Here is an 18,929-nt window from a genome sequence, read left to right as displayed (position 1 = left end):
TAACAGAAACTTTTGTAGCCTATGATCCGTTCAAGGACTGTCGGAAAGTTCAAATTTCGACAGTAATGCCTGTTTGTACAGTTTCTTTCTATGATCAAGGCTGTATTTTTGGCGATCTTGGTAGGGTTCAGAGAGTTAAATGGCAAAAATATTTGACCAATTTCCCCATTTATATTCAGCCGTGCAAGTGAAATTGCAAGAGTCGATTATGCCATGTTGCTTTTTAAAGTCAAAACAGGATTTTTCCACCTTTGGAAGACTTTATTCAAATTCAAAACCTCCTTTTATTCCTTTAACATGCTTCTCTACTTCAGCTTTTCAAACTGTTGGCTAGTGTCACAAACTGGTAAAACTCCATCTGAGCTGTATACATATCCAAAAAATGCTTATAAACAAACAAAAAATATCACATATCCCACATTTCCCAATCACTAAATGCTACATTCTGAACCAGGTCTAATTCATAATATCCAAACTGAATATGCTTTTAACATGACCCATATAAAATTTAGAATATTGTCATATTGGGAATAATCGTCGACTATTAGTGTGAACATAAACATACAGGTGCATCTCAATAAATTAGAATATCATGGAAAAGTTTATTTATGTCAGTAATTCAATACAAAAAGTGGAAATAACTCATTATAATGATCCATTACACACAGAATGAAACATTTAATTACATTTAATTTCTTCTAATTATAATAATTATGGCTTACATTTAATGAAGACCTAAAATTCAGTGTCTCAATTTTTTTTTAATATTACAAAATACCAATTTTAAAAACGTATGTTTAATATGGAAACGTTGGCCTCTGAAAAGTATATCCATCTATATGACTCAATACTTTGTTGGGGCTATTTGACTTGAACTACTGGAAATTGACTTTTCTATGATATTCTGATCCACCTTTAGTCAATGAAACACACATCTACACTGCTACAGGTAAAATTCTGTTAAAATGGTAGAGTGATCTGTTGCATTGACATGATGACATCTCGGTCACTGGTCATTTTGAGCACTGCGCTCATCAAATATGATGTTGGTCTTAAATATATAACAAATATGTAAAAAAAAGATCCCTTACTTCAGTAAAGTACTAATACCACACTGTGAAATTACTCCACTACAAGCAAAAGTCCTGCATTCAAAACTTACTTAAGTAAAAATACAGAAGTATCACCATCAAGATGTACTTAAAGTATCAAAAGTAAAAGTACTTGTTATGAAGAATGACCCACTCAGATTGTTTTATATATTCTAAATTTATTCTTGGATTATTATCATTGATGCATTTATATAAGCAGCAATTTATCGTCATAAAGGTAGGTCTAATTTAAACTACTTAATATACTGTTATGAGGTTAAATTTATTTTAAAAATGTGTCATCGCTTTAAATTGTTCATGTTTTTTTTATGTTTAATCTCGACCTGAAAAGTAACTAAAGCTGGCAGCTAAATGAAGTCAAGTCAAGTTTATTTGTTGAAGTTAATTTCATACGACAGGCGTAGACTCAATATGCCTCAATAAATTAAAAACAAAACAAACTAAAGAAAATAGGCAAATATCATATATGATTAAAGAAACAAAAATACAAATATATAATCATACTGGATGAGTTCAGATAACATTAATAATAATAATAATAATAATAATAATAATCCATTTTATTTATAAGCGCCTTTCAAAACACCCAAGGTCACTTTACAAGAAATCATAAAATAATTTAAAAACAGTGGCAACAAAATAAAACATCGAACAGTATTGACATGGTGAGTGGGTGACTAGGTGGTGTATGCTTGTCAATAGGTTATTACAGATATAAAACATAAAAATGGGCAAACATGTATGATGCAAACGTATTACAATTAAAAGGTAAATCAAATAAAAGGGAAATGAAAACAAGAGTCGGGCCATAATGACTAACTGGAATAGAACTGGAATAAAAGTACAATATTTACCTTTAAGTAAAAGAAAGTAAAGGACAAGTACCTCAACATTGTATTTAAGCACAGTACTTGCAAAGAAGTAACTGTGTTGTAGTTTTGGCAGACAAAGTACTGAATTCTGCATGTTTTGGCACTAATGGAGAATGTGAGCCGATGGTATTTTTTGTCTTAAACGTGTAAAACCACTAGTACAGTCAGTTTAATCCACACTAACACTCAATCATCAACTTCTTCACCATCTGAAATGAACTGAACCAAACAGTTAACACAGCAGAACACCGCATCGCTTCACGCTACGTTAGATTAAAATGTGACTCAGCCAGATCCTGGTTGTTTTGCTGGGAAACCCATTGCTGCCAGACAGTGAACGCAGCACAGACTGACAGTTACAGCAGGAAATCACTCATGTAACACTCACACACACTCACACACACACACACACACACACACACACACACACACACACACACACAGGGCAATAGTTCATTATTAGGAATCTGGCTGATCGGGTCGACTCGGGTCACAAAAACAACACATGACTTACTGAAGGAGAAATACAATTTAATTCAGTGTGACAGTGTTAAAAAAAAAACTGCTGAACTGAAACTCGGGTTCACCTTCTTGTTTTTCTTTGTCCTGTGAGTAAGTGGTGATTCACCAAGGACAGTGTAATGTGATGTGAGAGTTTCAGAGAGACATTTAGCGATCTGTTTGTTTTAATGCTCATTTGGTACAATAAATGACAACTTTATGTGTGTGTGTGCTTGGCTGCCTTCCCTTTTGTGCAGAAATATTTAATGATCCAACGTTTCTCAACAGACCTTAACTCCAGTTTTCAACTAACCTGTAAAACTGGTAATGTTCCCATTATTCTACTGTGTGCTGTCTGAAGGTCCTGTTCTCTAAAATAGCATCAGTTGTTTTTAGGATAAACTCCTTGACGTTCATCAAGGTCAGATCCAGCTGTTTTTTTTTGCTCTGTGCTCTTGCAATGACTCTTATGCAGCAAGTCAAAACTCATTCAGGCATTATGGGAAATGTAGGACATGACTGGAATATAAATAGGTAACGTTTGATGTATTTTTTGCTACAATTAGATTTACTTATTAGATTTTGATGAATACTAATAATTGTGAAGCAAGCAGCGTGAAAACTTCTTTTTCTCTCTTTGATAAAAAGAGGTTTTGTAAAAGCTCTGCTGCAGCAACAGTTTATTGAACGTTTAGTTTCTCACCATGACCTGTACCAAAAATTTGGACATACCTACTCATTCAATGGTTTTTCTACATTGTAGATTAATGATAAAGGCATTAAAACTATGATGGAACACATATGGAATTATCTAGTAAACAAAAAAAGTGTTAAACAAACGAGAATGTTTTATGTCTTAGGGTGTTTTCACAACCCAAAGTTTAGTCCGTTTTAATCAAACTCTGGTGGTTGAATCCTTGTTACAGTTCGTTTTCTTGCTTGTGAGCGCTCCAATCGTACTCTGGGCACACCAAAACAACTGGTCCCAGACCACTTGCAGAGAGGGTCTCGTTTCCAAACGGACCCTAGAGCGGTTCGATTGCACTGTGAATATAATGTATTGATAATGTATGAATATATATAATCAAATGGTAAAATGGACCTGCACTTATATCGCTTTTCTAGTCGCTTTTTGCGACCACTCAAAGCGCTTTACACTACAGACTGCGCTCATTCACCCTTGCATACACACATTCATACTGGTGGCAGAGGCTTTCCTAACCAGTGCCACCTGCCACCATTGGGAAGTCATTCACACACACCGATGAACGCAGCATCGGGAGCAATTTGGGGTTCAGTTCTTGCTCAAGGATACTTCGACATGTAGGCTGCCACGGTCAGGGATCGAACCACCAACCCTTCGGTTATGGGGGCAACCCACTCTACCAACTGAGCCACAGCCGCCCCAGTTAAATAGTTGCATGCCTGCAGGATTTTTTCTCTTGACGTTTTATTGCTCAAAACAAATGTGAAAACTGATCTACTGGTGAGGAAGAATCACTTGTGAAATGCAAAGATGGCACAATTTGAGATGTGTGTGTAAGTAATGCTTGCAGATCACTTTTGGGAAAGAGCCCCAGCTTAAAAAAAACAGCAAAGTCCACAACTGTTATAGTGCTGATTTGCAGCATGATTTGTATGATATCCTTTGAAATGCGACAATAAAAAGAAGAAGAAAAGGATTTGAACCAAAAGGCAGTGGATTGTGGGCTCCCTGATGTCAGATGCACAGAGATCATATGAAATGTGTGTCATTCTGTTTCACTCTGTAGGCTACCACTGAGCTAAAGCTAATTTATCATTGCAGAATTATCAACATATTGCTCAAAAGAACTTAATATTTACTTTCGTGGTAGGAGCATCAAGGCTCGCCCTTTCGGATTCTACAGTTTTCCGACATCAGCACATCAGAAATAATGGGTCAACACCAGTGGCGGGCGGTACATTTCACACTTAGGCCTTCAGTGATGTCCAACTTAGTCAATAAATACCTTTCATTATGCCAGCATTTATAACACCAGGACTGGAGAGTAGTTAGAAACACACTGAAGCACTACTAGGCATTGCATCACCTCAGTTATTTACAAAATGGGCTATTATCCGGCGCATTTTAAAAGTCAACAATAGCCTTCCGCATCAGCAATTAAAACATATCTGATATGCCACTGTCAAAACTTAAGAATAAAAGGGTCTTTAAAATTATCTTTCAAAAAAGTTTTATTAAATGAGTCCACAAAGAATATGCAAGCTTTAACAAGATTGTACAATACATTGCAAAATCGCAGTTTAATATCAGAAAGACACTAACAAGACGGCCATACTTTGGCGACAGCGACACAATAAACAAGTCTCTTTGTGAAAAAAACTTTTTCATGTCAAAACGTGACATATCACGACTTTCTGTGACCCGTTGCTTTGAGTACATCCACACAGCTGCGCCAATGCGCCAGATTATTTACATACCATTAACAGTCCCGGGTGTGACTCTGTTGATCTGCAACTCAAACTAGTAAGTATCCATATCTTTGCCCGTTCACTTACAGTGCACAGACGCCCGCATTGTTGATTCTGAAGGCCCGGGCAGATTTCATACAGCCTGGCAACATAAGATAGCTAAATTCTGATTGGATAAAAACTCTAACCTAAAAACAACAGCACTGGAAAGAGCATAATATGACATGAGGAGAATATGAATACTTTTAGATATTTAGGGAAAGTAAATGAAAAATTAAATTAACCTTTATCATAATCATGATCATGATTTCTGGTTATGTTAGGCCAGCAGAGAAGGCCTTGCTGGCCCTGACGGCCCACCACTGGTCAACACATTATTGACGACCCAGAGCCTCAACGGGAGCCCGTTCCGACCGTTTCTCTCCACATTAGTTTGGTCTGAACATCAGAGCAGATTACAGCCGCTAGAATCAAACATATTCCGATTGAGTTTGGTTCCACGTTGCTTTGTTTATTTCCATGTTTGCATTTTTCACTGCCAACTTTTCAACCAATGATAAATATTAGTGTGAGTAGATTTCCAACCCTCCACCTTGGTACATGCCCCTCTTCAAATCTGTTTTTCCATTTGGTCCGCTTATATCTCTGCACTGTGGAAGCAAACCAGACTAAACACAAAATGAACCAAAAGTATCAATTTTTACTCTGATTCGGACAAACCAAACGGACATGTTTGTGAAAGCGCCCTTAGATTCTTCAAAGTAGCCTTTAACCTTTTGCCTTGATGGTCTCAAACACATTGAGAGGGCAAGAAATGCCACAAATTTACTCTTGGCAAGGTGCCCCTGTTAACTGAAAACCATCCAGGTAATTGCCTCAAAAGCAAGAGGAGGCTACTTTGAAGAATTTCAAATATAAAACATATTCTGGTTTGTTTAACTCTTTCTTGTCTACTACATAATTCCAGGTGTGTTCTTTTATAGTTCTGATGTCTTCAGTATTAATTTACAATGCTGAAAATAATAAAAAGTAAAGAAAAAACCATTGAATGAGGAAGTGTGTCCAAATTTTTTGACTGTATGTCAGACTGTCCTCATGAGTGGTTCCTATGGTTTCCAAGAAGAGTTATGCACTGGAATTTGTAGTTATCCCTCATCATTTCGTTCACTGATGAATATAATATATGTAATATTAAAGATCACGCGTTGAATGTGAGCTGGGTCAAACCCCCGGTGTTTCAAGTAGGAGGACGGTGTTTGTGTCGGAAGTTGCAGTATGCACAGTAGAGTTATTAAGCCTGGCAATGTTCTTTTTATTGTTGCATTTCAAAGGATATCATACAAATCATGCTGCACATCAGCACTATAACAGTTGTGGACTTTGCTGTTTTTTTGAAGCTGGGGCTCTTTTCCGAAAGTGATCTGCAAGCATTACTTACACACACATCTCAAATTGTGCCATCTTTGCATTTCACAAGTGATTCTTCCTCACCAGTAGATCAGTTTTCACATTTGTTTTGAGCAATAAAACGTCAAGAGAAATAATCCTGCAGGCTCCTGGATGCAACTATTTAACTATTTAAGACTGATATTCTTATATTCAGTATAGTCATATACTGACAGTCATGCAGTGGACATTGAAAACACACTAATCACTTGTTGCAGCAGCAGCTTCAACCAATTAACACTGAATGTAATCATGGGAAGGAATCCTCAGACCACTTCAGTTTACAGACAGTTGCATAGGAAACAAACAATTATCTGCTGCGTGATGTTGACTCTGTTAATTCAACAGTTTAACCCTTTAGTGCTCTGACAAGCCCTCTTATTGTTTGCTTTCAGACGCTGCAGTGGGCTCGGTTTAAGCTTTACAACTGACAAAGCCCTTTTTCAAGCTCTGACCTCAAACTATCTGAATGAACATGGGTTCTATTGGTTTGCATAGAATGTCCATGCATGCCCATTTTATGCTGATCCTATACAGTTTTGGGCAAAAGCCACATAGTTATTCTTATTCAATGCAAATATGTTATTTTCGCCTGTTGCATTTGAATATTTCTGCATACTGGGGTCCCTAAACTGTGTTGGAACTGCATAAATGGGGTATGACTGGAAAGCTGAGACTCTTGTGGATTCAATGAACCCGATTTTATTAAAGTGTGGTGACATTTGTCTCCACAAACACACTTTCTTCCCATCTGAGGTACACCTTCTACCTGTTGACCTGCTATCTCCCCCTAAAAATCCACTGTCATCCCACCCTTAGTTATCTATAAAAGGGAGCAGAATGTAAAGAGCTGACTTCTGTTTCAGTGACAAAGAGCTGATTTCTGCTGCTATCGCTTGTTTCCAAGAAAACCAACTGTTTGATCAGTCACATTACACTGTCTTTTGGATTTGGAGAATGATGGGTATCTTGTTTCTGTGTGAACTCTTTCCAGCAGATCGTATAAATAAGAAGTAAATAAGTCATAAATCTAGCTATGCATGGTCACATGAGCAGACTACAAACTGCAGCACTGTTCCCGGGTCGCACCCTGTTTATTTATCGCCAACATCAGAACCATGACATCACTTTCTCTGGCCTCGAGTGTTTCATTGGAGTAATGTTATTACACTAACAGGTTGGATTACTCCAAACAGTTTCACGTGGTCCCCTTTAGATGTTCAAGTGCAGGTTGGACACTTCAAACACAATGTAATAACACACACACACACACACACACACACAAGCGAATGGTTGCACGTGCCTGACATGGAAGAATGTTGTCACACACACATACACACAGCAGTTCGCCCCGATCCAAATGCGCATACAAGATAAGCTACTAGTGGGGAGATGGAGGAAAGAAAGAGAGAGAGAGAGAGAGAGAGAGAGAGAGAGAGAGAGAAAGAGGGAGAGAGGTGGGGAGGGGGTGAGCAAGCCCTCATCGATCTGAAGAAGAGAGAGAGAGAGAGAGAGAAAGCGCAGCGCATGGCTGCATCTTCATCCCAGCAGACCCCTCCTCTCTCTCTCTCTCTCTCTTTCCCCCTCCCCTCCCTCACCCCCTCTCTCTCTCTCTCTGTCTGCCTGCCAGCTGATGCTGACTGGAGGTGAAACGGTTTTTCTTCCCCTCGTCATCCCGGGGAAAACCTGGACAGACTGGCTGGAGGTTTTTGGATTCTGACACCGTCCACCGTAGCGACTTCTTGGTGTTGACAGCGGGAGGAAACGGCGAATCTAAAGACATCAAACTGAGAGAGGACGCGGCGGACGGAGAGCGAGACGGTGCACAGCAGAAACGCAGCGGAGAAACACAACAACTTGGAGCGGCTGTGTCCTCGGGGCGGTCCGCGGGGAGCTGTGGAGCTGCTGGCAGCGGAAAGGTAAGGTGCTGCACAGCCCGGTGCTGTACTGCAGGTACGTTTCTGTGCGTACCGCGTGTGCGCATGTATGTAGATCTATGCGTCGGTGTCCTGGACCACCACAGTGCGGACTGCGTGTGAAAACGCGCCTGCAGTCTGTCACTGTGTTTATGTTGAGCTGCTCCAGCTGAAAGCTTGCCATAACACACTGTATGGATACTGATAGCTCGTGGCGCGGCGCGTGCGTGATATACTTGGATTTTAAAGTGTTGATATCTGCGCGTTTACGAGTTTTCTACAGTGGTGCGTTTAAGTGTACTTGTAACAGTTGTTTCATCCTGTGGTGCGTTTACATCCAACACCTGAGGTGCATCACTGAATACTGTGTGTGTGTGTGTGTGTGTGTGTGTGTGTGTGTGACACACAGCGTTACTACTGAGACACTTCGCAGCAGGTTTCTACTGTATATAAGTGTGTTACGGACAAAAGTGTAGAAAACAAACCCAACAGCAGATTTCTGAGTGCTCACAGATCACTTCACTGTTTCTGACAGATTTAGAGAACTTGAAAACATTTAGATTGTAGATTCTTGGAAACTACTAACAAACTACAGATTTTCCGCTCCATATCTACATTGTCATGTACACTGTAACTTACCTAGACTGACATGAATTAGAAGGTGGAGTCTGTGTGGCGACAGTAGTTTTGCCTTCTGGGAAACTTTGAGGGACATAAACGAGGAGCGAGCAGCTGAGAAGGTCAAGAGGAAGGACCTTCTCACAGATATTTAGTAAAATATTTGTGTGTGTGTGTCTGTGTGTGTGTATATATATATATATATATATATATATATATATATACTCATCGGGAAAAATGTCTTTTTTATGATTTATGTCATTGCAAATGTGTTATTATTGAGTTTGATTCTGCTGAGACTTATGGTCACGTGACAAACACTCATTGAAAATCTGTTTACACAGACCTGAGAGGAGCGGACAGGAGAGGCTGGAAGTAGACGTTGTAAAAATGCAAATAGTTCAATATGTATAACATGTAAAAACCCACTTTAATCATGACACTTGTGTCGAGTGTGAGTCTTCTTTTTTGAATGATGTATGTTATTTTACACACAATACATTTTTCAGTTGTTCCCCCTTCTTGCTGATTCCATGGAAGTGCATGACTTATATATTGCAGTGAAATACAAAGCCACAGTGAGTTTAATGTAAAAAAAAAGAGAGAAAAAAAAGCCCTGAAGCAGCCTGTTGGGGTTCAAAGGGTTAATGTCCTTGTTGGCACCAAACTGGAAGTATAAACAAACAGTGTTTCAACTCTTCAGACAGAGTCTCCACTATTGTTGTCTCTGCACATGAAGTCATGGGGCTTCATCCCAAACTGCTTATTAAAGATGAAAGCAGATTTGTGAATCGTACTTTATTGCCGGATGTGAAACATTTTTTATTAATGACCAATGGCATGCAAGTGATCCCACATACAAAAAGAGAATAAACACAATAAGTGGTCACGTACAAAAAGAACATTTGTTGATACAGAAGAGCAGATTTAGACACATATATATATATATATATATATATATATATATATATATATATATATATATATATATATGCATACACATATGAGGCCATAAGTTAAAATAACTGTCTTCTTGCTGCTGCTGGTATGTGCAGCTAGAAAAACAGAACATAAACAACTGCGACATTAATAGAAGCAAGGGAACTCATCTTATTCTACACAGTGTCTCTGAGGAGCAGAATTTAATGTTTTTAAATGTTTTTCTGGTTAGTACAAACACTTTATTTTGGCAACTTTAAATTAGACATGTAGAATAAAGTGATTTTGACAGAAATATCACTATTTTAAGCTTCATTTTGGTCACTTTTTTTAACGGGAACTTTTTTAACCTGTGATCTGTTGAAGGACTGTCAGAAAGTTCAAATTTGGACAAAAATGTATCTCCATTAAATCCAATAAATTGTGCCTCCACATGCTATACATATCAAACTATTTGCATGTCTAGAATCTACTTCCAGCCTCTACTGTCCTCTCCTCTCTGTTCTGTGTAAACAGATTTTCAGTGAATATCTGTCACGTGACCGTTCATCTCAGCAGAATCAATCATGGCTTCACAGTGTCTCTGAGGAGCAGAATTTAATGTTTTTAACAGGATCTGGTTTTTAAATGAGGCATGAAGAATAATGTGATTCTGACAGAAATATCCTTGTAACTTTAAGCTTTGCTTTTGTAACCTATGATCCGTTCAGGGACTGTCGGAAAGTTCAAAATTCAACAAAAATGCCTACAATAAACAGTGTATGTTTGTTCTCCTTTTAAAGAAAACATATATTTAAGAGATTTATTTTAATAACAAAGTATGATGATATAGCCAGTAGGGATGGGTACCGAATTCGGTACTTTTATAGGTACCGACCGAATTCCGTCGGTACTACCGAGTACCGATTCAAGTAAAATCAAACGGTACCATGTTTCGGTACCTAAACGGCGTTACCTTTAAACTGATCATTGATTTCAACCTGTTTTCATTTGACGTCTTGATTAACAAGCGTGCTGACGATCGCACTATTTTTTTATTTACCTCCTCGTCTGGTCCTGTCTGCTCACCGCGGCCACTAGCTGCCGTCCTCTTTCAACCCGGCGCAGAGACGAACACCCCGGCTCTAGGCCTGCTCGCCGCCAGCTGCTATCTCTCCAATGTCTCTACCCGGGCTTGGCCTTAGTCTGCCTCCAGATTGGACCTTCCTTACTCCGTTTGCTCTCTCCATTCTTCTGTAGACCAGTCATTAACAGCTAGCAGCTAGCTGCTGCATCTCTGGTCCTCCGCTAAAACTCCGATCTTCAACTCAGGAATATTACCTGCCACTTTATTCCAAACTGCCTCGCTGAAATTAAATCCCTCAGACTAATGACTGTGTCATCCTCGATATGTTCACAGAGCAGCCCGACTCAACTTTGTTTATTCCAACCATGCTATGCCCACAATACTGTCTGACCGGTGCTGCGCCGCACAGCTACGACGTCATCACAACAAATCACATGTGCACTTGCAACCTTTTTTTTTTTTTTTTTTTTCTCCGTGCACTTGCAACCTGAGAGCGCTCCTCTGCATTCTTTGATAACACTCCAACCTTCATGTTACAAAATGCACGGTCACTCAACAATAAAGCACTGCTCATCCTGGATTTTATATTGTTTTGATATATTTTTTAAAGTTTATATTTTCAAACGCAAAAGTACCGAAAATTGGTACCGTTGAGTACCGATACCGATTCCCAGGTACCGGGTATCGGTACCGTATCGGTTCAAATGTGAACGGCACCCATCCCTAATAGCCAGATAATCATCCCCACATCTTTAATTGTCTATATGTATCTTTATGTTCTGCTTCAGTCAGGTAAGTCTCAAAGTTGCTTTCAACAATGAGTGAGTGGTATTCATGAAATCTTTTTTGTTGTTATATCACCTTCACCATGCAGAATTAAGATCAGTGCAATACAAGCTGAACACAAGCAGTGCAGGACATTTGTTATCAGTGAAGTCCAACTATTTGCTGCAACAGAGATAAAACAGAGTCCAGGATTCTGTCTTTTTATGTAACTGTAACCATTTGGACATGCTGAAAGGCTGAAAATAAGCAGAGACTTCATCATCCTACACAGTTTACCTGAACTGCATGGGTTTATTAACAGCTGTTTGTATTATGTCTTTCCTCTGAGGGGGTGGGGGAGCCTGCAGGTCTTAACAACTGGATGATCTCTTGTATGTATATAAAGTCAGTAATACTTAATACTTGTGTTGTTTAACAGCCTCATTGTGGTCATTGAGGTTGGCTTTTTGGCACACAGGACCAGGGAATAATATGCTATATGGGTTTTGTTTGTTTTTTGGTGTCTAATGAGCTTTAAAAAAAACGATCACTTATTTAAACTTGATTTCCTGGATCATATTCAATTATCACACTCTTGTCTACTGGAACACACCCTCAGGACTTCATTTGTCTCCAAAGCAGAGCTGTTTTATTTTCAGTCTGGATAGTAAAGTATTACAACAACTGGAGGGCTACATTTTTGTGATTTAATGACATTTATTTCTCATTTTGCAGGTCATATGCATCTGACTATATTCAGACACAATAATGAAATCAAGTCATTGTAATATTTCTCATTTTATTATAACCTTTTTGTCTTTTATCAATTACAACCCTGATTCCAAAAAAGTTTGGTGCTATGCTAAACAGAAATAAAACAGAATGTTCTATTTGCTAATACTTTTTGACACATATTCCATTAACAAACTGTACAAACACAATATGTATATAGTTCATGTTGGACCCTATCATCTGAAATTATTTAAGTGAATTTGATATCAGAAACACATTTCAAAAAAAGTTGTGATGGGGGCAACAAAAGACCAGTCAAAAAAACCTCCTGTTTGGAACATTCCACAGGTAAACAGGTTCATTGGTAACAGGTAATTACTGCAGGCATTACTACATTAAAAAACAACATGATTGTATGAAGGCTTGGGAACAAACCATGCAAAGCAAAAGCTGTACATCAACAATATCCAGTTATGCCACCAATGTCGTAGAAAATCTTTAAAGAAAAACACTTGACGACCAGATGAATTCGAATAACAGCCTTGTGCGGGATTTAATTGGCAGATAGTAAAAACAGATGACAACACATCCAAGGTTCAGAACAACTCTGAGAGACAACACCCAGTTTCTCTCTTTTTACTTTGCAGGTTGGTGTGTCATTGTTTTTGTGTTACTAAGGGTCAACGTCCTGTAATTTCCTGTTATGAAGAACACTTGATATAAGAACACACTTGGGATTTCCCAAATCCGAGCTGTTCATATCCCAATCAAGCAGAAGTTTCCTGTAAAGAGACTGTGACTGTTGGTCAGATTTATGTGTGTTTATCAAAACATATTTGATGCATATTTAAACTGCTATATGTCAGATATTTTAATACATCTTCAAATTAATTCTACGACACCAAGCCCAAGCTCATTTGAGATGGACCGATGCGTTAGTGGGAAAGTTGGCTGTTGTCTGACAAATCAACATTTCAAAAATACTTAATAAAATAAAGTGTGTCTTATGTGTTCTTCTCAGTGCACATAGAGCTGTGGAACATAGAGATGTTCAGGCTGTGGGATGACCAAAACTGACAAAATCAGAAGAATACTTGTTGCAGGTAACCCCCACTCTCTGCCACCATTGCAACTGATAGAAACCCCACAGAACGCATGAATCAGAGGAGACACATTATATGATAAAATAACACAAATGCCATCTGAGGTTGGAAACAGTTATGAAATGCCACAATGAATCAGAGTTCCTGCTGCTCTTTTTAATTATGTCATCCTCCATTTACTGTACCAATCCATGGTTTATTTTGCAGACTTTTCAGGAGTGTTGCTTAAAACTTGACAATGTTTGAGAGGACACATAATTAATTTAGTCAGAATTTTACAGTGAGAGGACAGGAATCAGTGGCTCTGAACCCCTCCATGGAAACAGCAGTCCTTGAACAGATCATAGGTTATAAAAGTTTCCTTTAGAAAGAAAAAAATAGAAGCTTAAAATTGTGACGTAAGATGTATAGAAAGAAACCGTAAAAACAGGCATTATCATCGGAATTTGAACTTTCCAACAGCCCTTGAACAGATTATAGGTTACTAAAGGTTCCATTAGAAAAAGTAACCACAATGAAGCTTAAAATGGTGATATTTCTGTCAGAATGACTTCATTCTCCTACATTCTACTAGCCTAAAAATAAACAGTTTGGAATAATTATATCCTGTTAAAAAACATTAAATTCTGCTCCTCAGCAACACTGTAAAGCCATGATTGATTCTGCTGAGACGAACGGTCACATGACAAATATTCACTGAAAATCTGTTTACACAGAGCACAGGGGAGAGGACGGGAGAAGCTGGGCATAGAGGTTGTAAAAACGCAAATTCAATAAATATAACATGTAGAGAACCACTTTAATCATCACACTTGGAAAAATGTTGAGTGTGAGGTACAGGACTTACATTGCAGTGAAATAGAAGGCCACAGAAGTACTGAAATTACTTCATAACCTAGGTAAACTAAATCAGTTGCTGCAGCTTTTCTTTCCTCCTGTTGCATGCAGTCACAGTAACAGAAACATCTCATTAGTGCTTCGTTGTCCTCTCACACGTAGTAGAGGTGGTACAGTGCCCACCCAGAGTGCCACTGCAGCCTTACATGGACACACACTTTAGGCTCCAAGTTTAACTGCTTATTCACATAAGCTTAGGCAGCCAAAACACACACACACACACACACACACACACACACACACTGCTGCTGCAGCAGAGATCAAACCTGCACAGCACAACAAGCTGTCTTCAGTGTGGATAGTAGATGTGAGAAGGAGGAAAGGAGATAGAGGTGTCAACAGAGAGGGGTGGAGAGATGAGAGAAGAGAGAGAGAGATATTAGAGCATATATAACCCCCATGTATTGAGCCTGGCACTAACCCTGGGGAAATTCAGTAGCGCAGCAGATTTACTTTGCTGTTTTGATTTGATGAATATTCATGATCAGCCAGAGAGTGAGGGAGAGAGAGAGCCTGGTCCATGGCGGCATTTTGATGTGTTGCCGCTGCAGCTCACATGAAGAGGTGCTGCAAAGACACTGAGTATTGTCTGTGCAGCCAGAGCCTTATATAGTTTATGTCTGAGCCCAGACGCTGTGAAGAAAACACATTTCAGCTGCTTGTTTGCATGATCTTCTCCTCCCAGTCACCATCAAACGCTTACTCTCTCAGTCCCCATCCAAAGCTTGTAATCAGAGATGAGGGTTGGGAAGTAGATTGACCAACTTCACCTTCAAACTTAGCGGACTCTTCACTACACAAGTCCAGTACAGCATCTGTGTTACATGTGATGAAGCACCACTCCACTTTTGATCTTATATATCTGACGCCCATACGTGAAAAACATAAAGAAGCTTCAGCTCCTTCGTAAAGGGCAGGGACTCACTCTAAACATGCACACAATGCCTGAATACCTAATGTGTTCCAGATCTTGGAATTCAAATAGATTTTAGTGCATATAAATAGAATAAGCCAAGTGGACATGGCATTGTTTGACAGGTCAGTGGGACCATAAAGTTTCTCAGCAGCTCCAGCAATGGACGGCTGACTAGGGGAGAGGGGCAAAGGCATCAGCCTGCTGTTGGGCTCATTTTATATAACCAGTGTAGCGTGAAAGCACGGTGGAATTAGCAAGCTATGACGTTTACTAGCCAGCAGTCCACAAAGACAGAACACCCCGCTACCTACAACTACGTTTTTAAAATCTGACAAACCTAAAAACTAGACCTATTGTAGTGACACAGATACAACCATGGGCTGAAATGCTAACAAACTGCCTCATTCTTAGTAAAACTATTGGATTTCCACATATCATATGATTATTTTTGCACTCTGTGTCTACCAGAAAGAACAAGTTAGCTGTTAGCAAGCTAATTTTAGCTATATTCTACCGACTGCAATGTGGCAAGGATCCTATTGGATTATTTCGTACCAAATGAATTGCCTTTTTGGAGACTTTATCACATTTAAAAAGTTGCAACACTTTGCACGCGCATCAAGACCTGAAATTTACTTATGTTAAGGGTCTCACAAATGGGCTTGGCAAAGTACCTCAATTTAAACGGAACTGCACCTTATGGGGAGCATTCACGAAAACTAACAAAATTTGGTACATATATGTATCTTGGGGAAACGAACGAAAAAGCCTTTTGGACCCATACCCTAAACCCAGCAGGAAGTTGACTGGAGCGTAGATTTTTTTTTTTTTTTTTTTTAGCTTTAATTAACAATTAGCAATGGAAAAAGCTGAAATGAAGCATCCTTCATGTTGTCTACAATTGGTGTAGGTGTTGAGCCAAAGATTGTTTGTGAGTGAAAATACACATCTCTCTGTAACACCAGTTGTTTAGTGTCACTACAATTACCGGTAGACTGTGTTTTGTAGTTCAGCAAGAGACCAACAGAGTGGCGGCTCAAATTCCCTAGCTCGCCACCTCGTGGGTCATTTGAACAGCCTCCAATAAAACTTTGCATTTATGTCTTATCAACAAATTTAGTCAAATCAATGCAATAATTAGGAATCAGGACCCTCGATATATGGGACAAGTATTAAGCATGCAAGATGCATTTAATTCCATATACTTTACTAATCAGCTGAAGTTGTGATCATTAATAAAGCAGCCATAAAAGAGGCAGTGCTTCTGCATTCTCAGCCAACAAAAAGGTCATTAGACAACTGTAAGCTGCAGGTTTTTAGCCTTGAAATACCTGCAGACATCGAAATATACAAGAACAAATTCAAAAAGGATTCAGGTTCAATAAATGTATGTGATACTAGATTTAACATTCCGTTAATCCACAGCTGAAAATAAACGCCAACAAATACATTGTTCTCTCGTCCTTGAGTAATGTTTGCTCAAAGCTGTATTACTGACACGTTTATAAAGGAAACTATATGTTCTTTTGACTCTTTAAAGTTGATATCATGAGGAACCATTGGCCTTGGAGCTTAATGCCGCACACACAGAGAAATGGATTATTTGGGTTTGGTTGTGACAACAGCAACAGAAACATATAACACCACAACCTTATCCTTTTCATGCATTAACATGTTTTTCATTGTTCATTTTGTACTGCTTCCCTTCTCTATTTTTACTGCATTAACACCCATAAATATTGATGTGATCCACCCGCCCCCTCATTCTTTCTCTAAGTCTCTCTCTCTCACACATCTTGGCGTTAATATATTCCTCACGTGGCAGTGCATTAATAGTAAATTTGATGCTGTCAATTCCTCTCCTCCTTTTTTCTTTTTTGCTACAGTACTGCTCCTTTTCAGTTTTTCTCCATCCCTTCCCTTCCTCCCCACCTACTCAACATTTCTCTCATTTTCCGTGCTTCTCAAGCTTCTTCCTTCCTCCCTTTATGTTTACCCATCTCTTGATTCTCCTTTCTTTTCATTTGTTTCCTGAATATTATTATTTTTTAGCTCTCTCTCTCTCTTTTCTATCTTTCTTTACTGTATATTCTCCAAAGCCATCCTCTCCCTTTCCCATTTTTCCTTTCCATTCTATTACAAATGGGAGCTGCTTATGAAATAAATAAAGTTTATCATAACATATGATGTGATTGAACAGATAGCATGAGAGGCTTATAGGAGAACACTGGATTATTATAACATATAATATGTGATTATTGTAACAGATGATATGTGATGATTTTAGTAGATGATGTGAAATAATTTAGTCTTGATAGAAAGTCTTTTGCACTTTGACTGTACAGGGACATTTGTAATGAATGGGATCTGCTTAAAATACAGCCTTTGTTAACAAAGTGAGATGTTCACTGACCGAACAGGACTGAAACGGCCACAAATAATCAATACAAATAGGAATAATCTGCCAGATGATAAAGCATAATGAGCAAGATCCAGATGATTGAGGTCAGTGATGAGAAACAGTGAAGTGTGTGTGATACTGAAAAGAAAAAATACTGGAAAGCAGTGTATTCTTAACGAAAACAGAAGATCAGTCATGAAAAATTACTGGAAAGCAGTGTATTCTTAAGGAAAACAGAAGATTGGTCATGAAAAATGACTCAACAATAAAGCACGTTGCAGTTAGGTTTGCATGAGGTCAGGCTAGAGCCATGAAGCAGCTAATGGGTTCACGTAAATCGCTGCAATAAATGAGGTCACGATAGACGGGTGCACTGGGAGAAATAAACAAACACAGAACAAAGACAGCACTTCCTGGACCAGACTCAAACTTAGATATGCTTCCTGAGGATTGTGGGTCAGAATAGCCAAAACTCATCCTGGCTTACATACTGCAAAATGCGACCAGATCCAGAAGGACATCCTGGTATTGGCATACTCATCTTTCAAAAACCAAAAATTGGCAACGTACGCCTGTTTTAAACACTTCTGTGCTCAGAGTTTGTAAATGAGGATTACCAGACATCCCTATCAGAACACAGCAGTAGTAACATATGAATATGATATGAAGCTTTGTTCTTTAATCATAAAAACAAATTGCACTCCCACAACAGTGGGCTACATCCAAAATAAAACCATGCATATTCAAATACAGTCACACATAAAAGTACTACAACAATCAAATATATGACTAAAGTCTGCCAAATCTAAAGTATTCGGACATACTAAATCTACTTTTCTGTCAAACTAAATAGTATATATGAGTATTGGAGGCACACAGTATAACTGCCAAATATAATGATGACTTTGAGCTCAAAGCTCCCTTGGAGGGTAAAGAAAAACATTTTTAAGAAGCCTGAGACCTGAAATCTTGCTGCCTTCAAAAAGACCTCCACTTGAGATGACACAGCCTGTTAACCCTCTTGACCGCCACTTGTAAGGCCACTAGAAGACTTTTATTTTGAAGTGACACAGAAAATGTAGTAATATCCAGCATGATGCGCACATTAAAAAAAAAAAACATATTATTTGGAATAGTGAGTTTGTATTTGTTAAATATGGGTACATGCTATTTAAGGTTTATATATACATA

At 38.6% G+C, this 18,929-nt stretch overlaps 1 protein-coding gene across 1 annotated transcript in view; it reads left to right on the top strand.

Annotated features, from left to right (window-relative positions):
- The first annotated feature begins 7,962 nt into the window (after positions 1–7,962).
- The window catches only part of oprl1 (opiate receptor-like 1), a 106,390-nt gene continuing 95,423 nt past the window's right edge, over positions 7,963–18,929 (top strand). The window contains exon 1 of the mRNA XM_059334234.1: positions 7,963–8,304. The gene's annotated coding sequence lies outside the window, so the exon portion shown is untranslated. The remainder of the gene's footprint in view (positions 8,305–18,929) is intronic.

The sequence above is a fragment of the Centropristis striata genome, chromosome 5 (assembly GCF_030273125.1).
Source record: "Centropristis striata isolate RG_2023a ecotype Rhode Island chromosome 5, C.striata_1.0, whole genome shotgun sequence".
In the NCBI taxonomy this organism is placed as follows: domain Eukaryota; kingdom Metazoa; phylum Chordata; class Actinopteri; order Perciformes; family Serranidae; genus Centropristis; species Centropristis striata.
Note: the sequence above shows the minus strand (reverse complement) of the source record. Positions and strands in the feature narration are given on the sequence as shown.